General features: G+C 43.4%; 16 non-coding genes across 16 annotated transcripts; all 16 read left to right on the top strand.

Annotated features, from left to right (window-relative positions):
* The first annotated feature begins 4,963 nt into the window (after positions 1-4,963).
* Positions 4,964-5,178, top strand: LOC141130961 (small nucleolar RNA U3). Its single transcript, XR_012242595.1, has one exon. It is a non-coding gene; the product is annotated as a small nucleolar RNA U3 (small nucleolar RNA).
* A 679-nt stretch (positions 5,179-5,857) lies between these two features.
* Positions 5,858-6,072, top strand: LOC141130915 (small nucleolar RNA U3). Its single transcript, XR_012242555.1, has one exon. It is a non-coding gene; the product is annotated as a small nucleolar RNA U3 (small nucleolar RNA).
* Positions 6,073-6,747: 675 nt separating this feature from the next.
* On the top strand, positions 6,748-6,962 carry LOC141130962 (small nucleolar RNA U3). Its single transcript, XR_012242596.1, has one exon. It is a non-coding gene; the product is annotated as a small nucleolar RNA U3 (small nucleolar RNA).
* Positions 6,963-7,638: 676 nt separating this feature from the next.
* Positions 7,639-7,853, top strand: LOC141131048 (small nucleolar RNA U3). Its single transcript, XR_012242672.1, has one exon. It is a non-coding gene; the product is annotated as a small nucleolar RNA U3 (small nucleolar RNA).
* Positions 7,854-16,185: 8,332 nt separating this feature from the next.
* Positions 16,186-16,400, top strand: LOC141130921 (small nucleolar RNA U3). Its single transcript, XR_012242559.1, has one exon. It is a non-coding gene; the product is annotated as a small nucleolar RNA U3 (small nucleolar RNA).
* Positions 16,401-17,076: 676 nt separating this feature from the next.
* On the top strand, positions 17,077-17,291 carry LOC141130978 (small nucleolar RNA U3). The gene has a single exon (XR_012242610.1). It is a non-coding gene; the product is annotated as a small nucleolar RNA U3 (small nucleolar RNA).
* Positions 17,292-17,967: 676 nt separating this feature from the next.
* Positions 17,968-18,182, top strand: LOC141130947 (small nucleolar RNA U3). The gene has a single exon (XR_012242582.1). It is a non-coding gene; the product is annotated as a small nucleolar RNA U3 (small nucleolar RNA).
* Positions 18,183-18,858: 676 nt separating this feature from the next.
* Positions 18,859-19,073, top strand: LOC141130180 (small nucleolar RNA U3). Its single transcript, XR_012242027.1, has one exon. It is a non-coding gene; the product is annotated as a small nucleolar RNA U3 (small nucleolar RNA).
* Positions 19,074-19,749: 676 nt separating this feature from the next.
* LOC141130974 (small nucleolar RNA U3) lies at positions 19,750-19,964 on the top strand. Its single transcript, XR_012242607.1, has one exon. It is a non-coding gene; the product is annotated as a small nucleolar RNA U3 (small nucleolar RNA).
* A 676-nt stretch (positions 19,965-20,640) lies between these two features.
* LOC141131047 (small nucleolar RNA U3) lies at positions 20,641-20,855 on the top strand. Its single transcript, XR_012242671.1, has one exon. It is a non-coding gene; the product is annotated as a small nucleolar RNA U3 (small nucleolar RNA).
* Positions 20,856-21,531: 676 nt separating this feature from the next.
* On the top strand, positions 21,532-21,746 carry LOC141130979 (small nucleolar RNA U3). Its single transcript, XR_012242611.1, has one exon. It is a non-coding gene; the product is annotated as a small nucleolar RNA U3 (small nucleolar RNA).
* Positions 21,747-22,422: 676 nt separating this feature from the next.
* Positions 22,423-22,637, top strand: LOC141130904 (small nucleolar RNA U3). Its single transcript, XR_012242545.1, has one exon. It is a non-coding gene; the product is annotated as a small nucleolar RNA U3 (small nucleolar RNA).
* Positions 22,638-23,313: 676 nt separating this feature from the next.
* LOC141130182 (small nucleolar RNA U3) lies at positions 23,314-23,528 on the top strand. The gene has a single exon (XR_012242029.1). It is a non-coding gene; the product is annotated as a small nucleolar RNA U3 (small nucleolar RNA).
* A 676-nt stretch (positions 23,529-24,204) lies between these two features.
* LOC141130959 (small nucleolar RNA U3) lies at positions 24,205-24,419 on the top strand. The gene has a single exon (XR_012242593.1). It is a non-coding gene; the product is annotated as a small nucleolar RNA U3 (small nucleolar RNA).
* Positions 24,420-25,095: 676 nt separating this feature from the next.
* On the top strand, positions 25,096-25,310 carry LOC141131042 (small nucleolar RNA U3). The gene has a single exon (XR_012242667.1). It is a non-coding gene; the product is annotated as a small nucleolar RNA U3 (small nucleolar RNA).
* Positions 25,311-25,986: 676 nt separating this feature from the next.
* LOC141130949 (small nucleolar RNA U3) lies at positions 25,987-26,201 on the top strand. Its single transcript, XR_012242584.1, has one exon. It is a non-coding gene; the product is annotated as a small nucleolar RNA U3 (small nucleolar RNA).
* The last annotated feature ends 14 nt before the right edge of the window (positions 26,202-26,215 follow it).

Genomic DNA, 26,215 nt, shown 5'->3' with positions numbered 1-26,215 from the left:
CAATTATTCTGGTTAACAATATAAAGATGAAGTCAACACTGGAGAAACTTTAGGAATTTGTGAAGCCTTTTGGCCCCAGGGCACACATCAAGTCTGTGGAAAAGAAAATTGTGATCTTGAGGAGTCCATATAATATAGGGAGCACAATCTGGTCCAGGAATCCCAGAGATCAAGAGCAGCAGCAGATGACATATATGTCCCCAGACTGTGGTACTACACCAGCCTGCATTTTCTGTCAGACCAGACTGAACCCAGGCCATCACTTTCTTCTCTTAGTTGCAGCCCTCCCTACCACGCTGCCCTGCAACCCTCCCTGCAGCCTTCCCTCCATGCTGCCCTGCAACCTTTCTTGGAGGCTGTGGCTCTGGTGGTTGACTTGTGGCAGGAGGAGCAGAAGGAGGGGCTTGTTAATTTATTTGGGTGTTGACAGTTAACTCGCCCTTCAGCCCCTTGTGAATGACATCTGAAAAAAGTTTTTCACTAAGGAGGAGTTGGCCCTTCTCCATTTCGAGCAACCCGCTGGCTAAATAACAGCCATAGGCCTCTTCAGGTTCGAGGGAGCCCTTGAGAAAATTTGTAGCTTCTCTCATGAGGCGCAGTGATGCCTCCTCTGTCACCGTCCCCTTCCTAGGCCTTTTTGTATGAAGGCGGAGGGGAGGCACCTGTGATTGTCTGCTGCTCCTACTGGGCCCGGCCACCTCCTGGCTGACACTAACCCCTGGCTCCTCCTGGCTGACACTAACCCCTGTCTCCTCCTGGCTGTCACTGGGCCCGGCCCCTGCCTGCCTGCCACTTTCCACACCTTTCTCCTGGCTGAGCTCATCCTGTGTATAAAAAAGGGACATAGTTTTAGTTTTTGGTTCATCAATCACATACAATTTTCAGCTCATGACTTGCAAATTCAATGTGGATTTTATCCAAAAGATGATGTCTACATATCAATTGACATTAGTGGCCAAAAAATTGTCATCAGCTAGAAAAAATGCTGGTGTCAGAATGATACTCTTTTATATGTAATAGAACATCTAGTTAACATAATTAATATTAGGACACTAAATATGTCTAAAAATAATATACATGGCTCCAGATGGTCACATCCAGTTCTTTCAGGATGGAAGTCCCAGGTTGGTCCTCATCAGCCTCTGCTGGGGTGGAGGGAAGGGTGGAGAGAGGGTTGAAAGAGATTCCCAATTTTCCTATCCACAATCTCCATGGTTGCTTCTGGGATGAAAGTCTGCACAAATGCCAGAAATCTCTCCAGCGTTGACTTCCTTAGTGTTTTAATGTAATATTGAGGGTGTTTGATTTATACTTCTTATAAATTGTGTGAGAAATTCAGGGTCCTTAAATTTATTATTAATTTTTTCTGTAAAAGACAATAAACACTAATGTTAGGCTAAGCTCTTATAATCTTATCCCAACATAGGCCTCAATCTTTAAGCAGTATAGGCCGCTACAAAGTTAATAAAATTTACCTTCGTCTCTGACGCTCGCAACTTCAGTTCTGCTTTCCTCCGCGCACTGAACGTACATACGGCACATGCGTGATAGCTTTATACACACTGCGCATGCATGAAACTCCACCTGCATCGCCCGCCCCTGACGTTCTTTTTTAACGAATATTCTCTGCCCCCTTCTCTACGCACAGAACGTACGAACGGAACATGCGTGTTAGCTTTATACACACTGTACATGCATGAAACTCCGCCTGCGTCGCCCGCCCCTGATGTTCTTTTTTAATGAATATTCTCTGCCCCCTTTTCTCTACAGCGCGCAGTAGGAGCAACAATGGCAGAGACACAACAGGTGTGTACTAATGCTTCAAGTAATGAGGAAAGCCCAGAGCCCAGAACGTCCCGATCCGGGAAGAGGAGATTTACGGCCTCCAATTTTGCCTTTGAAGAGATGGTAGCAATTTTGCTGAAAAAAGATTATGATGGGAAGCATGGACCGTATGCCCAGCCTAATTTAAGAAAGGCAAAAATAATGTCGAAAGTGGTGAAGACCCTGCATCATCATTTTGGGGTACGGCGCTCTAAAATTCAGCTGAGGAAACGATGGTCCAACCTAAAACTCAGGGAGCCAAATCAGTACAGATGAATCCAGAAAGTGTTAAAAAAATTACAAAAAAATAGAGGCCTGTTTGTTAAAAAAAAAATGTTAAAAAAATATAAAAAAACAGAGGCCTGTTTGTTAAAAAAAAATCTTACAAAAATTACAAAAAACAGAGGCCTGTTTGTTTAAAAAAATAAATAAATAAAAGAGAGGCCTGTTTGTTATTAAGAATTTTAAAAATAAAAAAAAATAAAAGAGAGGCCTGTTTGTTCAAAAAACAAAAAAAAATCATTTTTAAAAATAAAAGAATTATATTGTTTTACAAATAAATTATATATATATTAAAAACATTTTTTTTTAAGAAATGCACATGTGAATGTGCACAGATTAAAAATTCTGTTAATAAACAAAATGTGTGGCTTCTTCTTTCAATGCTCAATACCAGTTTTGTAAGTTATTTGGTGTTTACAGTGGGGCTTATTTACACTTGGCACTACAAGTGCACTAGGATAACCTAGGAGACAGCCAAAAATAAAGGCAAGCAATAAATACATTTCTAGATTTTATCTGATCATTATTTTTTATTAAAACAAATTATAGATTGTCTGGCATTGCAATGGCCCCTACCCGTAAAAAAAATCAACATATTTATCCCAAACTTGACAGGTGCTTTGGGGGGCCAAGCCAGTACAGGCAGTATCCCATCAGAGGATTCTCTATAAGTCTGGCCTCAGGCCCAAGTGATGCAAGATAATTGCTCAAATGTTTGTGTAAATAATTGTGCAGGATGCAGCACGCTAGGACAAGGTGATTTAGTTTGTAGTCTGCCATGTGGATAGCTGTCTGAAACAGGCAGAACCAGCTGGCCATTATCCCGAAGGCATTCTCCACAACTCTTCTCGCTTTGGCCAGCCGGTAGTTAAAAACCCTCCTCTCCGGGGTGAGGGTCTCTTGGGGGGAATTCCCTCATCATGTGCTTGCCCAGACCAAAGGCTTCATCTGCAATGAAGACAGAGGGAAGTCCTTCCAAGTTATCCGCATCAGGTGGCAATTCCAGGCCACCACTCTGGAGACGCTGGTAGAACTCCATCTGGGCGAAGACTCCTCCATCCGACATCCGGCCATTCTTCCCCACGTCCACATACAGAACTTCATATTGTGCCGACACCACCACCATTAAGACAATACTATGAAACCCCTTATAATTAAAATAGTATGGCCCCGAATTGGGTGGTGGCACGATGTGGACATGTTCCCCATCTATAACCCCTCCACAGTTGGGAAAGTCCCAATGGTTGGCAAAATGGGATGCCACAGTCTACCATTCCTTTGGCGTTGAGGGAAACTGGGGAGTCAAACAAGAAAAAAAAATATAAGTACTTTTGCACATAACATTGCAAGCACATTACACAAAAAACATTATTGCCCAGCATCAGTATAACATTAATTGTAAGTATTATTTAAATAAAGACTAAAATATAAAGGTCCACTTATCAGATTCATCACCCCCTCTGATGGCCCATTGATAAATTTTAGGGGGGGAGGGGATTCTAAATCAATTTAAGGACACATAGACCATTTGGAGACATTTGGGGGGAGGGAAATCTAAAGCAATTTAAGGACACACAGACCATTTGGAGACATTTTAGGGGGGGAGGGGATTCTAAAGCAATTTAAGGACACACAGACCATTTGGAGACATTTTGGGGGGGGGGATTCTAAAGCAATTTAAGGACACACAGACCATTTGGAGACATTTTAGGGGGGAGGGGATTCTAAAGCAATTTAAGGACACACAGACCATTTGGAGACATTTTAGGGAGGGTGATTCTAAAGCAATTTAAGGACACACAGACCATTTGGAGAAATTTTTGTGAGGTGCTTTTAAAACTTTGCTCAGGTTACCAAAGGGACATCCAAAAGAATCCAGATAGCCAATATAAGGCATCAAAAAATGTTACGATTTGAGAGAAAAGAATTTCAAAATGATTTTTCTTTAGAATAGGACTGTGACAGACCTAGCCGGGAAAGAGACTTTTGGAGGGGACTGTATGCTAGCCTCTTGCCGATCAATCGGGGGCCCTTGCATTTGGGGGAACGGTGCTCTTTGTGAGCTGTATGTCTGGGGACCCTGGATTTGCCATATTGGAATAATGGCTGATTCATAATGCTGGGACAGATACTGGTAGGAGATGCTGATGTAAATTCCAACACCTGCTCATTCAGAGTGGTTGTTTGAGTGCTGAGAGTCTTGTATTGTTTCAAAAACAGCTGAGTTTCCAATTTTGTGTTTTGGTCTAATTTGTAAACCATGTCTTTTATTTACTAATTGCCAGATGGAAACAAAAATGACATGATATTTCTATGTGGGAAGGTTGTTAGCAGTACGACAGGCAGTCGCTGCTCATGTTTTTCCTTTGGCTTGGGCGCTTGGAGGAAATGGAAACAGCGCTCATGGAACCCAAGGAAAGATTCTGGGGCTTTATATGTTAGAAAGACAAAGAAAAGACTGTCCTCACTGACAAACCATTCTTTCGGAAGCAAAGGAAACATGCCAGGCCATTCTGTTTTTAAAGAGTTGAAAACAAAAATGCTCCATCTGCGTTGTAGTCTCTCCTGTTTCTGTGCTGAACAAGACTGTGAGGTGCTTTTAAAACTTTGCTCGGGTTACCAAAAGGACATCCAAAAGAATCAAGATAGCCAATATAAGGCATCAAGAAATGTTACGATTTGAGAGAAAAGAATTGCAAAATGATTTTTCTTTAGAATAGGACGTTGGCAAACAGGCATCTTAATTATTACTACTTGATTTCTACAAGTAGTTTACATTGGAAGTTAACAAACATGTTCACCATTTGTTGAAGGAATAGTGGTTAAGATGTTGCTGAAATCTTTGGCGTGGCAAGGTAGGACTATACTTTCAGGGATCATTTCTGTAGGATACAATGGGAGAAATGTGCTCGAAAGTGTCTAAACTCACCTTCCACGATGATGAATTTTAGGGTTTTTGTCTCAAAAGGATTCTTGTTGGCAGTGCTGCTTTATGCAGAGGCTGCCACCATTTGATGACATGGTCATCTTTCTAGATGGGAAGGTGGCAGGAGAGAGCTCATTCAGAGTGGTTGTTTGAGAGCTGAGAGTCTTGTATTGTTTCAAAAACAGCTGCGTTTCCAATTTTGTGTTTTGGTCTAATTTGTAAACCATGTCTTTTATTTACTAATTGCCAGATGGAAACAAAAATGACGTGATATTTCTATGTGGGAAGGTTGTTAGCAGTACGACAGGCAGTCGCTGCTCATGTTTTTCCTTTGGCTTAGGTGCTTGGAGAAAATGGAAACAACGCTCATGTTGAACCCAAGGAAAGATTCTGGGGCTTTATAATGTTAGAAAGACAAAGAAAAGACTGTCCTCACTGACAAACCATTCTTTCGGAAGCAAAGGAAACATGCCAGGTCATTCTGTTTTTAAAGAGGTGAAAACAAAAATGCTCCATCTGCGTTGTAGTCTCGCCTGTTACTGCGCTGAACAAGACTGTGAGGTGCTTTTAAAACTTTGCTCGGGTTACCAAAAGGACATCCAAAAGAATCAAGATAGCCAATATAAGGCATCAAGAAATGTTATGATTTGAGAGAAAAGAATTGCAAAATGATTTTTCTTTAGAATAGGACGTTGGCAAACAGGCATCTTAATTATTACTACTTGATTTCTACAAGTAGTTTACATTGGAGGTTAACAAACATGTTCACCATTTGTTGAAGGAATAGTGGTTAAGATGTTGCTGAAATCTTTGGCGTGGCAAGGTAGGACCATACTTTCAGGGATCATTTCTGTAGGATTCAAAGGGAGAAATGTGCTTGAAAGCATCCAAACTCACCTTCCACGATGATGAATTTTAGAGTTCTTGTCTCAGAAGGATTCTTGTTGGCAGCGCTGCTCTATGCAGGTGCTGCCACCATTTGATGACATTGTTATCTTTCTAGATGGGAAGATGGCAGGAGGGAACTCATTCAGAGTGGTTGTTTGAGTGCTGAGAGTCTTGTATTGTTTCAAAAACAGCTCAGTTTCCAATTTTGTGTTTTGGTTTAATTTGTAAACCATGTCTTTTATTTACTAATTGCCAGATGTAAACAAAAATGACATGATATTTCTATGTGGGAAAGTTGTTAGCAGTGCGACAGGCAGTCGCTGCTCTTGTTTTTCCTTTGGCTTGGGCGCTTGGAGGAAATGGAAACAACGCTCATGGAACTCAAGGAAAGATTCTGTGGCTTTATATGTTAGAAAGACAAAGAAAAGACTGTCCTCACTGACAAACCATTCTTTCGGAAGCAAAGGAAACATGCCAGGCCATTCTGTTTTTAAAGAGGTGAAAACAAAAATGCTCCATCTGCGTTGTAGTCTCTCCTGTTTCTGCGCTGAACAAGACTGTGAGGTGCTTTTAAAACTTTGCTCGGGTTACCAAAAGGACATCCAAAAGAATCAAGATAGCCAATATAAGGCATCAAAAAATATTACGATTTGAGAGAAAAGAATTGCAAAATGATTTTTCTTTAGAATAGGACGTTGGCAACAGGCATCTTAATTATTACTACTTGATTTCTACAAGTAGTTTACATTGGAGGTTAACAAACATGTTCACCATTTGTTGAAGGAATAGTGGTTAAGATGTTGCTGAAATCTTTGCCGTGGCAAAGTAGGACTATACTTTCAGGGATCATTTCTGTAGGATTCAAAGTGAGAAATGTGCTCGAAAGCGTCCAAACTCACCTTCCACGATGATGAATTTTAGGGTTCTTGTCTCAGAAGGATTCTTGTTGGTAGTGCTGTTCTATGCAGGTGCTGCCACCATTTGATGACATTGTCATCTTTCTAGATGGGAAGATGGCAGGAGGGAGCTCATTCAGAGTGGTTGTTTGAGTGCTGAGAGTCTTGTATTGTTTCAAAAACAGCTGAGTTTCCAATTCTGTGTTTTGGTCTAATTTGTAAACCATGTCTTTTATTTACTAATTGCCAGATGGAAACAAACATGACACGATATTTCTATGTGGGAAGGTTGTTAGTAGTACGACATGCAGTCGCTGCTCTTGTTTTTCCTTTGGCTTGGGCGCTTGGAGGAAATGGAAACAGCGCTCATGGAACCCAAGGAAAGATTCTGGGGCTTTATATGTTAGAAAGACAAAGAAAAGACTGTCCTCACTGACAAACCATTCTTTCGGAAGCAAAGGAAACATGCCAGGCCATTCTGTTTTTAAAGAGGTGAAAACAAAAATGCTCCATCTGCGTTGTAGTCTCTCCTGTTTCTGCGCTGAACAAGACTGTGAGGTGCTTTTAAAACTTTGCTCGGGTTACCAAAAGGACATCCAAAAGAATCAAGATAGCCAATATAAGGCATCAAGAAATGTTACGATTTGTGAGAAAAGAATTGCAAAATGATTTTTTTTTAGAATAGGACGTTGGCAAACAGGCATCTTAATTATTACTACTTGATTTCTACAAGTAGTTTACATTGGAGGTTAACAAACATGTTCACCATTTGTTGAAGGAATAGTGGTTAAGATGTTGCTGAAATCTTTGCTTTGGCTAAGTAGGATTATACTTTCAGGTATCATTTCTGTAGGTTTCAAAGAGAGAAACGTGCTCAAAAGCGTCCAAACTCATCTTCCACGATGATGAATTTTAGGGTTCTTGTCTCAGAAGGATTCTTGTTGGAAGTGCTGCTCTATGCAGGTGCTGCCACCATTTAATGACATTGTCATCTTTCTAGATGGGAAGATGGCATGAGGGAACTCATTCAGAGTGGTTGTTTTAGTGCTGAGAGTCTTGTATTGTTTCAAAAACAGCTGAGTTGGGGGGCGTGGCCAAGATGGCGCTGTGAGCGGCGGCTTTTTCTGAGAGCTCCGCTCATCCAAATCCCGAATCCAGCTCCATCGCCCTCTTTCACCTACAACTTTCACCCCAGCTGATCGGGGGGGACCCAGGCACCCCCTGCCAAGTGAGGAGCGAGGAGGATTTCTGCTCCCGGACCGCGATCGGCGCCGCTGTGCACTCCCGCTCCACTAGGCCGAAGCCGCGGTCTTTCCTGACGGGCCGCGCGGCGAGCCGGGAGTCCCCTGGCGCGATCGCCCCGGTTGTTGCACAAGCCGGCTGCTGTGGACTGCTGAGGGGGGTGAGTGGATTGACCCTGGACTGAAAACAGGCCGTGCTCTGGGCCTGGTCTCTACCCCCCCCCACGCATAACTAGGCCGCAATCGCGGCCTCCCCATAAGATCCGGATCCTGCTGGCCTGGAGGAAGAGGCCCTGAGACGGTGGGGGACATCTGCCTGGGCAGAGGAACCATTTCTGGAGCACCTTCACCCTCGGCCCTCCTGATAGTGGGGGGAGCTGGCTGGGCTGCATAATCTGACAAGCCTGTGGAGCCCTGAAGTGGACAGCCTCTACATCATATAATTGCAGGTGAGAGGAAAGACTGTTAAAGGGACACACACTGCTCCATACCTACTGCTTGACTACCCCTGACCCTGCAGACAGGCTCCATCACTCGCTTACTCTCTGCTGCCTGGCCTGGGCCCCCTAACACCTGAATGAGACGCAGGAACTTCAGCGCAAAATATATTAAAATATATTAAAGGGGGGGACGTGACCTTGCTATGGAAACGTGAAGACGCGTCATCGGGAGCTCTGCACTGAAACGGGCCGTGAATCACCCGTAGCACTGATCAGCTAAGCCATCCATTCATGCCAGGAGGCCGCAGCCACCCACCGGTCACTGAGGTACGGAGGGGACCTGAAATCTCACACTACTTTCTGCGGCAACAGCAGGTTTCCTCGCCGGCGGGAAGGAGCAAGATGGCGCCGCCTCGAGTCAGCATGGCGGGCGCTGCATCCTCAAGTAAGAAGGGCGCTCCTGCAACTACCTCCGCAGCGGAGGAGGACTTTCCCCCCTTGCCGCACAGAGCACCCTCTCCTATAGTGTCCCCGGCTCCCATAACTGCTGACACCCCATTGCCTCCAGATTACGCCGGTGACCTAAGCGGCCTAGTTGAAGGCTCTCTGAGAGACATAGTGTCAGGCCTCCCCACCAAACAGGACTTAAACGCCATGGCCACCTCTATTGTTAACGCACTAACCAGAGAACTGCATGACCTAAAACAGCAAGTGGATGTGGTCGAGGAGAGAGTCACCACGATCGAAGCCTCCCAAACTAATACAGAAGCGCGCCTCACTACACTGGAGTCGGAGTACGGGGCCTTCCGCCGCCATCTTGTCGATGTTCAGCTGCGCCTGGACGACGGCGAGAATAGGAGCAGACGAAACAATTTGCGCCTAAGGGGGATCCCAGAAGCCACCATGGGCCCAGACCTCCGATCCACAGTGGTTGCCATCCTAAACCAGGTTCTGGGCAAACCACCGACAGCTGACCTGGAACTGGACAGGGTGCATCGTATTCCAGGCCCCAGACCCCCGCCCTCCGCACAGAGATCATCATCCGAACTGGACTTTCCCCGTGATGTATTATGCAGGGTGCATTTTTTCACAATTAAGGAGGACATTCTTCGCCTTGCCTGGGAAAAGGGCCCAATAGACTTTGACGGGGCTCCCATCAGGATTTTCCCTGACATTTCCAGACAAACACGCACCATGCGTGGGCTCATGCGACCCCTACTGGAAGTTATCCGCGAGGCTGATGCCACCTACCGATGGGGTCACCCCTTCCATCTTATTGTCAGGAGGCAGGGGGCAGAATTCTACCTCCGCACGCCAGACCAACTCCCTGCCCTTTTTCATTTCATTTCCAGGCCAGTAATTGAGGTGCCCAACTGGTTTGAATATCTGCTCTCCCAGGATCCACAAGGTTCAGCACCACCCAGACAGCAGAGGTTTCGACGCCCAAGATCTCACCCGCCAAACCGAGAAGTCAGAAGAGCCCATCCTACATCATCCGAGGACTAAACACACGCTACCTTTCGGTTTTCGGTAAGACTTTCAGTACCTCATATGGGTAGGTGCCCCGCTCCTTCCCCCCTCTATGGCGATCCTCCCTGGAACATTTAATTCATCTTTTTTTTTTTCATCAGACACCATTTTTATTTTTGTCTTCCTGAAGATGCCTCCTTTTTTCCGTGGGCTAATTCTTAACTTTGGACAGGGGCGGGGGGAGGGGGGACGCATTGTTATAATTGTTATAAATGTTGCACTTTTGCTGCAGGCTAGACTCCATGCACTCCATCCGAGTATATCTGATGTGAACGTTGACGCTGAAGAGGAGATGCATGCATGCTTTCCATGATTCACATCCGGCCGTGCTGCCTTGGCGCACTGACAGTCGGGCGGTGGGGGCTCTATCCTGGTCCTGTCTAGGAGAAGGGCGAGTGGACCCCAGGGGCCCTCTGTCCTCGACCGCCACTGCGATGCGTCAACGCCAGTAAGTCATGGATGTTAGAGTTCTACTTAGTTGTACTTACTAGCCTTAAACACAGTTGCGTTTATGGATGTTATGCCCAGATTTGTGGTAAATCACACTTTATTTACGATGGTTAATGTATTGTTTTTCTCAATGTTTCTGATTCCTAAGGCCCCCCACTCAGTGCATCTCCCTACCACCCCCAAAAGTACCTTGTTATATAGCTTTTCTTGCTTACATAGGCGATAGCAATAACTATTTGGTCGCGCGCTTCGCCGCATTGGCCACCCCCCTTTAGGGCGACCTCCCGGCTGCTGCGCAATTCCTTCTGTGTCTTAGCCGGGAGCTCATAGAGTAGCTACTTGACTAACTTAGATTACTCCCTCCCTCCTCCCCCCCCCCTCCCCCCTTCACTTACCCTCCTCCCCTCTCTCTCTGATCCTGTCATCTCCTTCTTTGTCCCCCTCTCTTCCCCGGTGCTGTTGCTCTCTAGCTGGGTGGGGGCGTGAACCTGAACTAAGAGTGATCGTCCTACTCATCCTGTCAACGATCCTCAGTGCCCCGGCTGCCACAATGGCTCTCCTAAAGGTGACCTCCCTTAATGTACGGGGTCTCAATATCCCGGAGAGGCGTTCCCAGCTCCTAGCTGACCTACGCAGAACTAAAACCCAAATTGCCTTTCTACAGGAAACCCACTTTCATGGCGAGCATATTCCTAAACTGACTAACAATCTGTTCCCGACGGCATACCACGGTATCTCACCTATCTCCAAATCTAAGGGGGTTAGCATTTTAGTGGCAAAATCTGTACCTTGGGAGTTCGGGGCGCAGCAGGCGGACCCCCAGGGCCGCTTTCTCCTGATTAAGGGAAAGGTGTTTGACATTCAGGTCACTTTTGCCAATATCTATTTCCCCAACGCCGACCATGCACAGTTCCTGCGTGGGCTGATACCCAAACTACTTGAGTTTACGGAGGGGATGCTCATTTTTGGGGGTGATATGAACTTTGCGATGGACCCCCTGTTGGATACCTCGCGGGGTGCTTCCCATCTCTCATACGCCCGCCTTAAACGAATTAAATCTGATCTTCACTCACTTCGTTTGATGGACCCCTGGCGCCTCTTACACCCCAGGGACAGGGATTACTCGTACTTCTCACAAGTTCATCATTCGTACTCAAGACTAGATTACCTGCTCCTTTCCCATAAGGACCTGCCGAGGGTGGTGGACTCATCCATAGATGTCATCTCCTTTTCTGATCATGCCCCAATACACCTGACGCTCCAAATGGGACCAATGTCTAAATCCCCACCCTCATGGAGACTGAACGAGTCTCTGCTTCAATCTGCAGAGATCCGTGCTGAGATTCAAGCCAAACTACAGGAATACTTTGCACTCAATGAAGCCTCGGTCCCCAACCCCTTGGTGATGTGGGAAGCGCACAAGCCAGTTATCAGGGGCATTTTGATAGGCATTGGGGCACGTCTCAAGAGGGAAAGAACCCGTAGAACTGAAGAACTTCTTCTTCAGATCAAGACCCTTGAATGTACACATAAGGCCAGCCTAGCTCGCTCCGTATACCAGGAGTTACTTAAAGCGCGTGAGGAGCTTCGCTCGCTTCTGTTGCATAAAACCAAAGAGAGGTTAGCATGGTCACGTCGTACAATGTATGAATTCTCTAACAAACCTGGCTCTCTTCTAGCCAGAGCTTTACGCGGTCCCCGCACCAAAACTTTCATCCCCCACATTCTGACCCCTTCGGGTCGGAGGGTCTCTACCTCAACAGAAATGGCGGAAGAATTCCGTTCATTTTACAGCGATCTCTATAACCTAGACAGACCCTCTCCCGATGCCCCTAACTCCTCTGGGGGACCCACCCCACACGAATATTTAGCCTCCTCTGGCATGCCATCTCTATCGGCCGATACCGTGGAAGAACTGGAAGACCCCATTACGGTGGAGGAGTTGGGGGTAGCACTGGCGAGTTCCAAGCCTAAGAAAGCCCCAGGCCCTGATGGCCTTACTCCAATCTATTTCAAAACCTTCTTTGAGACGCTTTCTAAACCGCTAGTGGATGCACTTAACTCAATCACGAAAGGTAACTCCTTCCCCATAGACTCCCTTAGGGCTTACATTTCTCTCATCCCTAAAGAGGGAAAGGACCTACTTCGGTGTGGGAACTATCGACCGATAGCTTTGCTAAACACCGACTTGAAACTATTTGCCAAAATCCTGGCGAACAGATTGCTCCCACACATACCAAACCTAATTCACAAAGACCAAGCGGGCTTTGTCCCCCAACGGGAACCCCGTGACAACACCATTAGGGTGCTGAACCTCATACATGCTGCTAGGACCACGCGACGACCCCTTCTCCTGCTGTCAACTGACGCGGAGAAGGCTTTCGACCGTGTAGACTGGTCGTTTGTTAGAGCTACTCTCGAACACATTGGCCTCCGGACGTCGATGCTCAGCTGGATCTTATCACTCTACTCTAACCCCACAGCGGCGGTTAGGGTCAACGAAACCAGGTCGGGTTATTTTAACATTCGGAATGGTACCAGACAGGGTTGCCCCCTGTCTCCTCTAATCTTTATTCTTACCTTGGAACCTCTGCTCTGTAAGATACGGGCCAACCCCCAAATAGAGGGCTTCCGTAAAACATCTGGAGCCCACAAGGTCGCCGCTTTCGCGGATGACCTTATCTTCTTTTTGGCTGACCCCATTGCCTCACTTCCCGTCTTGCTTCATTCCTTGAGGGAGTACGGAGCTTTGTCTCTATTTAAAATAAACATGTCTAAATCCTCCATGCTTAATATCACACTGAGCTCGCAAAATATCCGACAATTGCGCTTGAACTACAAGTTCCACTGGGCAACCGATACCATTCCGTACCTAGGAGTGGCCATCACCGCGGACCCCGCCGACCTTTACCAAGCAAACTTTGCCACTCTTCTACACAGACTTAAAACAGACCTGCAGCATTGGCACTCCCTCACTTTAACGTGGTTTGGACGCTGTAATGCCATCAAGATGACAGCTCTCCCGAGGATACTCTATCTCCTGCAGGCCCTCCCCATACATCTCCCGCCCTCCTTCTTCAAGCGAATCGACGCACTTTTCCGAGATCTTGTCTGGTCGCACAGGCAGCCTCGCATCAAATTACAACTACTTTATATGGCAAAAAGTAGGGGTGGGGTGGGACTACCAGACGTAAAAGCCTACTACAGGGCAACACATCTTACCAGACTAATAGACTGGTACTGCCACTCAGAGGCCAAACAATGGGTCACTATGGAGATAGAGGATTCTGATGGTACGGCTAGGAGTTGGCCGTGGCTTTCCACTCCGATCCCGAAGATCATCGCCGAACACCCAACTCTGGGAAACACATTAAGAGTGGCCAGAGAAACCTTTCGTAAAACCACGATATCACCTATTCCTTCTCCTATGGTGCCGATACTGGGCAACCCTGATTTCTTGCCGGGCTGCCAGGGGCCGATTTATAGAGCCCTATCGGAGGGAGATAGATGGCCACACCTCCACGACTTCCTGGATTCCGGTGGCCGGCTCAGGACGGCCGCAGGAATGGAGGACCTGGACACGCCATTGGATTTCCTGAGCGGTCTCCAACTGCGTAATTTTTTGCGCCGAAGCGCTCGGACTTTAGGTCCCCCACGCCCACTCACGGAATTGGAACGTGTCTGCCACCGCAGAGAGCCCGTACGCCACTCTCTGTCCTCGATCTACCTCTCTCTGATTGCCCCGGCTGAAGGCTTTGTGCCCCCCTTCCTCACTAAATGGGAGACAGAATTAGGAGCGCATTTTAATGAAGCACAAAGGGAAAAGATCTTACATTTTGCCCAAAAATCTTCTCTAGCCACAAGGGTCCAGGAGACATGCTACAAGATTGTGACCAGATGGTACAGAGTACCATCCACTCTTCACAGGTTCCTCCCGCAGGTACCAAGTCTATGTTGGCGTTGTGGAGCAGGAGAAGGAACAATGTTGCACATTTTCTGGGACTGTCCCAAGATTAAACCTTTTTGGAAAGAGGTGACAGATACGGTCGAGCGTTTAACGGGCGTCGCACTGGGGGGAGATCCCGGGGCCTGTCTGCTGCACCTATCTAGAAGTCCAATTAAGAAGTATAAAGCCTCACTCACTATACAACTACTTAATGCGGCTAAGGCCTGCATCCCTCTATTTTGGAGATCGGAAATCCCACCAACGAAGATCCAGTGGTATGCCAGGGTTAACGAACTGCGCGACATGGAAGATCTTATGGCCACCCTGCATGACAGGGAGGAAACCTTTCGGGAGACCTGGCGCCCCTGGCAACAATTCATCTACTCCGAGGCTTACCTCCGGGAGGTGACTTAGCGTGGACACCCCCCGTTATGAGGGCCCCACCTGGCTGGAGGGTGGCACCACCACCCTCTTCTCTTTACCTCTCTCTACCCCCCTTCCTCACCTACTTCCCCTCCTACTCCACCTCTCCTCTCTATCTTCCCTGTCCCTCCCTCCCTATTGTCTCCCGCGTTTTACCTCTTCCCTCCCCCACCCACCCTTCCTGGGTTCTCACACAACCCCCTATACTCTTCCGGCTAAGGGAAGATCTGATCAGATATATTGAATATCATGGTCTACATTACTTCATGTTAGTCGCCCTTTGCCGGACTCTACTGATCGGCAAGGAATATCTCCACCCCCGGTCAGTGGAGAGTTTCTCTCTTTGTTATTTTGGCTTACCCTTTTACCTGTCGATAAAGGATAATTACACGAGTCATCAGTTTACACAAGGCATGTCCCAGGGAATTGCTTGCAAATGGACACTAAGATAATCATTACATTAGACCCTCCCTTGCACTCAGGCTCCGCCTTCACCATACAGATTGTGTAAACAAGAGGATTGTTTATGTGTTACATCTCTAGTCGACGACAGTTTCTGTTAAAATCCTCTCCCTACTTCTGTATTATATTATCCATTAAATGTTATAGATCTTGACAATATGTACATCAAACTGTAACATACATTATTGAAATTAAAATAAAATAAAGGAATTAAAAAAAAAAAAAAAAAAAAAAAAACAGCTGAGTTTCCAATTTTATGTTTTGGTCTAATTTATAAACCATGTCTTTTATTTACTAATTGCAAGATGGAAACAAAAATGACATGATATTTCTATGTGGGAAGGTTGTTAGCAGTGCGACAGGCAGTCGCTGCTCATGTTTTTCCTTTGGCTTGTGCACTTGGAGGAAATGGAAACAATACTCATGGAACCCAAGGAAAGATTCTGGGGCTTTATATGTTAGAAAGACAAAGAAAAGACTATCCTCACTGACAAACCATTCTTTCGGAAGCAAAGGAAACATGCCAGGCCATTCTATTTTTAAAGAGGTGAAAACAAAAATGCTCCATCTGCGTTGTAGTCTCTCCTGTTTCTGCGCTGAACAAGACTGTGAGGTGCTTTTAAAACTTTGCTCGGGTTACCAAAAGGACATCCAAAAGAATCAAGATAGCCAATATAAGGCATCAAGAAATGTTACGATTTGAGAGAAAAGAATTGCAAAATGATTTTTCTTTAGAATAGGACGTTGGCAAACAGGCATCTTAATTAATACTAATTGATTTTTACAAGTAGTTTACATTGGAGGTTAACAAACATGTTCACCAATTGTTGAAGGAATAGTGATTAAGATGTTGCTGAAATCTTTGCCGTGGCAAGGTAGGACCATACTTTCAGGGATCATTTCTGTAGGATTCAAAGGGAGAAATGTGCTCGAAAGCGTCCAAACTCACCTTCCACGATGATGAATTTTAGAGTTCTTGTCTCAGAAGGATTCTTGTTGGCAGCGCTGCTCTATGCAGGTGCTGCCACCATTTGATGACATTGTTATCTTTCTAGATGGGAAGATGGCAGGAGGGAACTCATTCAGAGTGGTTGTTTGAGTGCTGAGAGTCTTGTATTGTTTCAAAAACAGCTGAGTTTCCAATTTTGTGTTTTGGTCTAATTTGTAAACCATGTCTTTTATTTACTAATTGCCAGATGGAAACAAACATGACACGATATTTCTATGTGGGAAGGTTGTTAGCAGTACGACATGCAGTCGCTGCTCTTGTTTTTCCTTTGGCTTGGGCGCTTGGAGGAAATGGAAACAGCGCTCATGTAACCCAAGGAAAGATTCTGGGGCTTTATATGTTAGAAAGACAAAGAAAAGACTGTCCTCACTGACAAACCATTCTTTCGGAAGCAAAGGAAACATGCCAGGCCATTCTGTTTTTAAAGAGGTGAAAACAAAAATGCTCCATCTGCGTTGTAGTCTCTCCTGTTTCTGCGCTGAACAAGACTGTGAGGTGCTTTTAAAACTTTGCTCGGGTTACCAAAAGGACATCCAAAAGAATCAAGATAGCCAATATAAGGCATCAAGAAATGTTACGATTTGTGAGAAAAGAATTGCAAAATGATTTTTCTTTAGAATAGGACGTTGGCAAACAGGCATCTTAATTATTACTACTTGATTTCTACAAGTAGTTTACATTGGAGGTTAACAAACATGTTCACCATTTGTTGAAGGAATAGTGGTTAAGATGTTGCTGAAATCTTTGGCGTGGCAAGGTAGGACTATACTTTCAGGAATCATTTCTGTAGGATTCAATGGGAAAAATGTGCTCAAAAGTGTCTAAACTCACCTTCCACGATGATGAATTTCAGGGTTTTTGTCTCAAAAGGATTTTTGTTGGCAGTGCTGCTCTATGCAGGTGCTGCCACCATTTGATGACATGGTCATCTTTCTAGATGGGAAGATGGCAGGAGGGAACTCATTCAGAGTGGTTGTTTGAGTGCTGAGAGTCTTGTATTGTTTCAAAAACAGCTGAGTTTCCAGTTTTGTGTTTTGGTCTAATTTGTAAACCATGTCTTTTATTTACTAATTGCCAGATGGAAACAAAAATGACATGATATTTCTATGTGGGAAGGTTGTTAGCAGTACGACAGGCAGTCGCTGCTCATGTTTTTCCTTTGGCTTGGGCGCTTGGAGGAAATGGAAACAGCGCTCATGGAACCCAAGGAAAGATTCTGGGGCTTTATATGTTAGAAAGACAAAGAAAAGACTGTCCTCACTGACAAACCATTCTTTCGGAAGCAAAGGAAACATGCCAGGCCATTCTGTTTTTAAAGAGGTGAAAACAAAAATGCTCCATCTGCGTTGTAGTCTCTCCTGTTTCTGCGCTGAACAAGACTGTGAGGTGCTTTTAAAACTTTGCTCGGGTTACCAAAAGGACATCCAAAAGAATCAAGATAGCCAATATAAGGCATCAAGAAATGTTACGAATTGAGAGAAAAGAATTGCAAAATGATTTTTCTTTAGAATAGGACGTTGGCAAACAGGCATCTTAATTAATACTAATTGATTTTTACAAGTAGTTTACATTGGAGGTTAACAAACATGTTCACCAATTGTTGAAGGAATAGTGATTAAGATGTTGCTGAAATCTTTGCCGTGGCAAGGTAGGACCATACTTTCAGGGATCATTTCTGTAGGATTCAAAGGGAGAAATGTGCTCGAAAGCGTCCAAACTCAACTTCCACGTTGATGAATTTTAGAGTTCTTGTCTCAGAAGGATTCTTGTTGGCAGCGCTGCTCTATGCAGGTGCTGCCACCATTTGATGACATTGTTATCTTTCTAGATGGGAAGATGGCAGGAGGGAACTCATTCAGAGTGGTTGTTTGAGTGCTGAGAGTCTTGTATTGTTTCAAAAACAGCTGAGTTTCCAATTTTGTGTTTTGGTCTAATTTGTAAACCATGTCTTTTATTTACTAATTGCCAGATGGAAACAAAAATGACATGATATTTCTATGTGGGAAGGTTGTTAGCAGTGCGACAGGCAGTCGCTGCTCATGTTTTTCCTTTGGCTTGGGCGCTTGGAGGAAATGGAAACAACGCTCATGGAACCCAAGGAAAGATTCTGGGGCTTTATATGTTAGAAAGACAAAGAAAAGACTGTCCTCACTGACAAACCATTCTTTCGGAAGCAAAGGAAACATGCCAGGCCATTCTGTTTTTAAAGAGGTGAAAACAAAAATGCTCCATCTGCGTTGTAGTCTCTCCTGTTTCTGCGCTGAACAAGACTGTGAGGTGCTTTTAAAACTTTGCTCGGGTTACCAAAAGGACATCCAAAAGAATCAAGATAGACAATATAAGGCATCAAGAAATGTTACGATTTGAGAGAAAAGAATTGCAAAATGATTTTTCCTTAGAATAGGACATTGGCAAACAGGCATCTTAATTATTACTACTTGATTTCTACAAGTAGTTTACATTGGAGGTTAACAAACATGTTCACCATTTGTTGAAGAAATAGTGGTTAAGATGTTGCTGAAATCTTTGCCATGGCAAGGTAGGACTATACTTTCAGGGATCGTTTCTGTAGGATTCAAAGGGAGAAATGTGCTCGAAAGGGTCCAAACTCACCTTCCACGATGATGAATTTTAGGGTTCTTGTCCCAGAAGGATTCTTGTTGGCAGTGCTGTTCTATGCAGGTGCTGCCACCATTTAATGACGTTGTCATCTTTCTAGATGGGAAGATGGCATGAGGTAACTCATTCAGAGTGGTTTTTTGAGTGCTGAGAGTCTTGTATTGTTTCAAAAACAGCTGAGTTTCCAATTTTATGTTTTGGTCTAATTTATAAACCATGTCTTTTATTTACTAATTGCAAGATGGAAACAAAAATGACATGATATTTCTATGTGGGAAGGTTGTTAGCAGTGCGACAGGCAGTCGCTGCTCATGTTTTTCCTTTGGCTTGTGCACTTGGAGGAAATGGAAACAATACTCATGGAACCCAAGGAAAGATTCTGGGGCTTTATATGTTAGAAAGACAAAGAAAAGACTGTCCTCACTGACTAATCATTCTTTCGAAAGCAAAGGAAATATGCTAGGCCATTCTGTTTTTAAAGAGGTGAAAACAAAAATGCTCCATCTCCGTTGTAGTCTCGCCTGTTACTGCGCTGAACAAGACTGTGAGTTGCTTTTAAAACTTTGCTCGGGTTACCAAAAGGACATCCAAAAGAATCAAGATAGCCAATATAAGGCATCAAAAAATATTACGATTTGAGAGAAAAGAATTGCAAAATGATTTTTCTTTAGAATAGGATGTTGGCAAACAGGCATCTTAATTATTACTACTTGATTTCTACAAGTAGTTTACATTGGAGGTTAACAAACATGTTCACCATTTGTTGAAGGAATAGTGGTTAAGATGTTGCTGAAATCTTTGGCGTGGCAAGGTAGGACTTTACTTTCAGGGATCATTTCTGTAGGATTCAATGGGAAAAATGTGCTCAAAAGTGTCTAAACTCACCTTCCACGATGATGAATTTTAGGGTTTTTGTCTCAAAAGGATTCTTGTTGGCAGTGCTGCTCTATGCAGGTGCTGCCACCATTTGATGACATTGTTATCTTTCTAGATGGGAAGATGGCAGGAGGGAACTCATTCAGAGTGGTTGTTTGAGTGCTGAGAGTCTTGTATTGTTTCAAAAACAGCTGAGTTTCCAATTTTGTGTTTTGGTCTAATTTGTAAACCATGTCTTTTATTTACTAATTGCCAGACGGAAACAAAAATGACATGATATTTCTATGTGGGAAGGCTGTTAGCAGTGCGACAGGCAGTCGCTGCACATGTTTTTCCTTTGGCTTGGGCGCTTGGAGGAAATGGAAACAACGCTCATGGAACCCAAGGAAAGATTCTGGGGCTTTATATGTTAGAAAGACAAAGAAAAGACTGTCCTCACTGACAAACCATTCTTTCGGAAGCAAAGGAAACATGCCAGGCCATTCTGTTTTTAAAGAGGTGAAAACAAAAATGCTCCATCTGCGTTGTAGTCTCTCCTGTTTCTGCGCTGAACAAGACTGTGAGGTGCTTTTAAAACTTTGCTCGGGTTACCAAAATGACATCCAAAAGAATCAAGATAGACAATATAAGGCATCAAGAAATGTTACGATTTGAGAGAAAAGAATTGCAAAATGATTTTTCCTTAGAATAGGACGTTGGCAAACAGGCATCTTAATTATTACTACTTGATTTCTACAAGTAGTTTACATTGGAGGTTAACAAACATGTTCACCATTTGTTGAAGGAATAGTGGTTAAGATGTTGCTGAAATCTTTGCCATGGCAAGGTAGGACTATACTTTCAGGGATCATTTCTGTAGGATTCAAAGGGAGAAATGTGCTCGAAAGTGTCCAAACTCACCTTCCACGATGATGAATTTTAGGGTTCTTGTCTCAGAAAGATTCTTTTTGGAAGTGCTGCTCTATGCAGGTGCTGCCACTATTTAATGACATTGTCATCTTTCTAGATGGGAAGATGGCATGAGGGAACTCATTCAGAGTGGTTGTTTGAGTGCTGAGAGTCTTGTATTGTTTCAAAAACAGCTGAGTTTCCAGTTTTGTGTTTTGGTCTAATTTATAAACCATGTCTTTTATTTACTAATTGCAAGATAGAAACAAAAATGACATGATATTTCTATGTGGGAAGGTTGTTAGCAGTGCGACAGGCAGTCGCTGCTCATGTTTTTCCTTTGGCTTGTGCACTTGGAGGAAATGGAAACAATACTCATGGAACCCAAGGAAAGATTCTGGGGCTTTATATGTTAGAAAGACAAAGAAAAGACTGTCCTCACTGACTAATCATTCTTTCGAAAGCAAAGGAAATATGCTAGGCCATTCTGTTTTTAAAGAGGTGAAAACAAAAATGCTCCATCTCCGTTGTAGTCTCGCCTGTTACTGCGCTGAACAAGACTGTGAGTTGCTTTTAAAACTTTGCTCGGGTTACCAAAAGGACATCCAAAAGAATCAAGATAGCCAATATAAGGCATCAAAAAATATTACGATTTGAGAGAAAAGAATTGCAAAATGATTTTTCTTTAGAATAGGATGTTGGCAAACAGGCATCTTAATTATTACTACTTGATTTCTACAAGTAGTTTACATTGGAGGTTAACAAACATGTTCACCATTTGTTGAAGGAATAGTGGTTAAGATGTTGCTGAAATCTTTGGCGTGGCAAGGTAGGACTATACTTTCAGGGATCATTTCTGTAGGATTCAATGGGAAAAATGTGCTCAAAAGTGTCTAAACTCACCTTCCACGATGATGAATTTTAGGGTTTTTGTCTCAAAAGGATTTTTGTTGGCAGTGCTGCTCTATGCAGGTGCTGCCACCATTTGATGACATGGTCATCTTTCTAGATGGGAAGATGGCAGGAGGGAACTCATTCAGAGTGGTTGTTTGAGTGCTGAGAGTCTTGTATTGTTTCAAAAACAGCTGAGTTTCCAGTTTTGTGTTTTGGTCTAATTTGTAAACCATGTCTTTTATTTACTAATTGCCAGATGGAAACAAAAATGACATGATATTTCTATGTGGGAAGGTTGTTAGCAGTACGACAGGCAGTCGCTGCTCATGTTTTTCCTTTGGCTTGGGCGCTTGGAGGAAATGGAAACAGCGCTCATGGAACCCAAGGAAAGATTCTGGGGCTTTATATGTTAGAAAGACAAAGAAAAGACTGTCCTCACTGACAAACCATTCTTTCGGAAGCAAAGGAAACATGCCAGGCCATTCTGTTTTTAAAGAGGTGAAAACAAAAATGCTCCATCTGCGTTGTAGTCTCTCCTGTTTCTGCACTGAACAAGACTGTGAGGTGCTTTTAAAACTTTGCTCGGGTTACCAAAAGGACATCCAAAAGAATCAAGATAGCCAATATAAGGCATCAAGAAATGTTACGAATTGAGAGAAAAGAATTGCAAAATGATTTTTCTTTAGAATAGGACGTTGGCAAACAGGCATCTTAATTAATACTAATTGATTTTTACAAGTAGTTTACATTGGAGGTTAACAAACATGTTCACCAATTGTTGAAGGAATAGTGATTAAGATGTTGCTGAAATCTTTGCCGTGGCAAGGTAGGACCATGCTTTCAGGGATCATTTCTGTAGGATTCAAAGGGAGAAATGTGCTCGAAAGCGTCCAAACTCAACTTCCACGATGATGAATTTTAGAGTTCTTGTCTCAGAAGGATTCTTGTTGGCAGCGCTGCTCTATGCAGGTGCTGCCACCATTTGATGACATTGTTATCTTTCTAGATGGGAAGATGGCAGGAGGGAACTCATTCAGAGTGGTTGTTTGAGTGCTGAGAGTCTTGTATTGTTTCAAAAACAGCTGAGTTTCCAATTTTGTGTTTTGGTCTAATTTGTAAACCATGTCTTTTATTTACTAATTGCCAGATGGAAACAAAAATGACATGATATTTCTATGTGGGAAGGTTGTTAGCAGTGCGACAGGCAGTCGCTGCTCATGTTTTTCCTTTGGCTTGGGCGCTTGGAGGAAATGGAAACAACGCTCATGGAACCCAAGGAAAGATTCTGGGGCTTTATATGTTAGAAAGACAAAGAAAAGACTGTCCTCACTGACAAACCATTCTTTCGGAAGCAAAGGAAACATGCCAGGCCATTCTGTTTTTAAAGAGGTGAAAACAAAAATGCTCCATCTGCGTTGTAGTCTCTCCTGTTTCTGCGCTGAACAAGACTGTGAGGTGCTTTTAAAACTTTGCTCGGGTTACCAAAAGGACATCCAAAAGAATCAAGATAGACAATATAAGGCATCAAGAAATGTTACGATTTGAGAGAAAAGAATTGCAAAATGATTTTTCCTTAGAATAGGACATTGGCAAACAGGCATCTTAATTATTACTACTTGATTTCTACAAGTAGTTTACATTGGAGGTTAACAAACATGTTCACCATTTGTTGAAGGAATAGTGGTTAAGATGTTGCTGAAATCTTTGCCATGGCAAGGTAGGACTATACTTTTAGGGATCATTTCTGTAGGATTCAAAGGGAGAAATGTGCTCGAAAGGGTCCAAACTCACCTTCCACGATGATGAATTTTAGGGTTCTTGTCCCAGAAGAATTCTTGTTGGCAGTGCTGTTCTATGCAGGTGCTGCCACCATTTAATGACGTTGTCATCTTTCTAGATGGGAAGATGGCATGAGGTAACTCATTCAGAGTGGTTGTTTGAGTGCTGAGAGTCTTGTATTGTTTCAAAAACAGCTGAGTTTCCAATTTTATGTTTTGGTCTAATTTATAAACCATGTCTTTTATTTACTAATTGCAAGATGGAAACAAAAATGACATGATATTTCTATGTGGGAAGGTTGTTAGCAGTGCGACAGGCAGTCGCTGCTCATGTTTTTCCTTTGGCTTGTGCACTTGGAGGAAATGGAAACAATACTCATGGAACCCAAGGAAAGATTCTGGGGCTTTATATGTTAGAAAGACAAAGAAAAGACTGTCCTCACTGACTAATCATTCTTTCGAAAGCAAAGGAAATATGCTAGGCCATTCTGTTTTTAAAGAGGTGAAAACAAAAATGCTCCATCTCCGTTGTAGTCTCGCCTGTTACTGCGCTGAACAAGACTGTGAGTTGCTTTTAAAACTTTGCTCGGGTTACCAAAAGGACATCCAAAAGAATCAAGATAGCCAATATAAGGCATCAAAAAATATTACGATTTGAGAGAAAAGAATTGCAAAATGATTTTTCTTTAGAATAGGATGTTGGCAAACAGGCATCTTAATTATTACTACTTGATTTCTACAAGTAGTTTACATTGGAGGTTAACAAACATGTTCACCATTTGTTGAAGGAATAGTGGTTAAGATGTTGCTGAAATCTTTGGCGTGGCAAGGTAGGACTATACTTTCAGGGATCATTTCTGTAGGATTCAAAGGGAGAAATGTGCTTGAAAGTGTCCAAACTCACCTTCCACGATGATGAATTTTAGGGTTCTTGTCTCAGAAGGATTCTTGTTGGCAGTGCTGTTCTATGCAGGTGCTGCCACCATTTGATGACATTGTCATCTTTCTGGATGGGAAGATGGCAGGAGGGAACTCATTCAGAGTGGTTGTTTGAGTGCTGAGAGTCTTGTATTGTTTCAAAAACAGCTGAGTTTCCAATTCTGTGTTTTGGTCTAATTTGTAAACCATGTCTTTTATTTATTAATTGCCAGATGGAAACAAACATGACACGATATTTCTATGTGGGAAGGTTGTTAGCAGTACGACATGCAGTCGCTGCTCTTGTTTTTCCTTTGGCTTGGGCACTTGGAGGAAATGGAAACAGCGCTCATGGAACCCAAGGAAAGATTCTGGGGCTTTATATGTTAGAAAGACAAAGAAAAGACTGTCCTCACTGACAAACCATTCTTTCGGAAGCAAAGGAAACATGCCAGGCCATTCTGTTTTTAAAGAGGTGAAAACAAAAATGCTCCATCTGCGTTGTAGTCTCTCCTGTTTCTGCGCTGAACAAGACTGTGAGGTGCTTTTAAAACTTTGCTCGGGTTACCAAAAGGACATCCAAAAGAATCAAGATAGCCAATATAAGGCATCAAGAAATGTTACGATTTGAGAGAAAAGAATTGCAAAATGATTTTTCTTTAGAATAGGACGTTGGCAAACAGGCATCTTAATTATTACTACTTGATTTCTACAAGTAGTTTACATTGGAGGTTAACAAACATGTTCACCATTTGTTGAAGGAATAGTGGTTAAGATGTTGCTGAAATCTTTGCTTTGGCTAAGTAGGATTATACTATCAGGTATCATTTCTGTAGGTTTCAAAGAGAGAAACGTGCTCGAAAGCGTCCAAACTCATCTTCCACGATGATGAATTTTAGGGTTCTTGTCTCAGAAGGATTCTTGTTGGCAGTGCTGCTCTATGCAGGTGCTGCCACCATTTAATGATGTTGTCATCTTTCTAGATGGGAAGATGGCATGAGGGAACTCATTCAGAGTGGTTGTTTGAGTGCTGAGAGTCTTGTATTGTTTCAAAAACAGCTGAGTTTCCAATTTTATGTTTTGGTCTAATTTATAAACCATGTCTTTTATTTACTAATTGCAAGATGGAAACAAAAATGACATGATATTTCTATGTGGGAAGGTTGTTAGCAGTGCGACAGGCAGTCGCTGCTCATGTTTTTCCTTTGGCTTGTGCACTTGGAGGAAATGGAAACAATACTCATGGAACCCAAGGAAAGATTCTGGGGCTTTATATGTTAGAAAGACAAAGAAAAGACTGTCCTCACTGACTAATCATTCTTTCGAAAGCAAAGGAAACATGCCAGGCCATTCTGTTTTTAAAGAGGTGAAAACAAAAATGCTCCATCTGCGTTGTAGTCTCTCCTGTTTCTGCGCTGAACAAGACTGTGAGGTGCTTTTAAAACTTTGCTCGGGTTACCAAAAGGACATCCAAAAGAATCAAGATGGACAATATAAGGCATCAAGAAATGTTACGATTTGAGAGAAAAGAATTGCAAAATGATTTTTCTTTAGAATAGGACGTTGGCAAACAGGCATCTTAATTATTACTACTTGATTTCTACAAGTAGTTTACATTGGAGGTTAACAAACATGTTCACCATTTGTTGAAGGAATAGTGGTTAAGATGTTGCTGAAATCTTTGCCATGGCAAGGTAGGACTATACTTTCAGGGATCATTTCTGTAGGATTCAAAGGGAGAAATGTGCTCGAAAGTGTCCAAACTCACCTTCCACGATGATGAATTTTAGGGTTCTTGTCTCAGAAGGATTCTTGTTGGCAGTGCTGTTCTATGCAGGTGCTGCCACCATTTGATGACATTGTCATCTTTCTGGATGGGAAGATGGCAGGAGGGAACTCATTCAGAGTGGTTGTTTGAGTGCTGA

The sequence above is a fragment of the Aquarana catesbeiana genome, linkage group LG02, assembly GCF_042186555.1.
Source record: "Aquarana catesbeiana isolate 2022-GZ linkage group LG02, ASM4218655v1, whole genome shotgun sequence".
NCBI classification, from domain to species: domain Eukaryota; kingdom Metazoa; phylum Chordata; class Amphibia; order Anura; family Ranidae; genus Aquarana; species Aquarana catesbeiana.
Note: the sequence above shows the minus strand (reverse complement) of the source record. Positions and strands in the feature narration are given on the sequence as shown.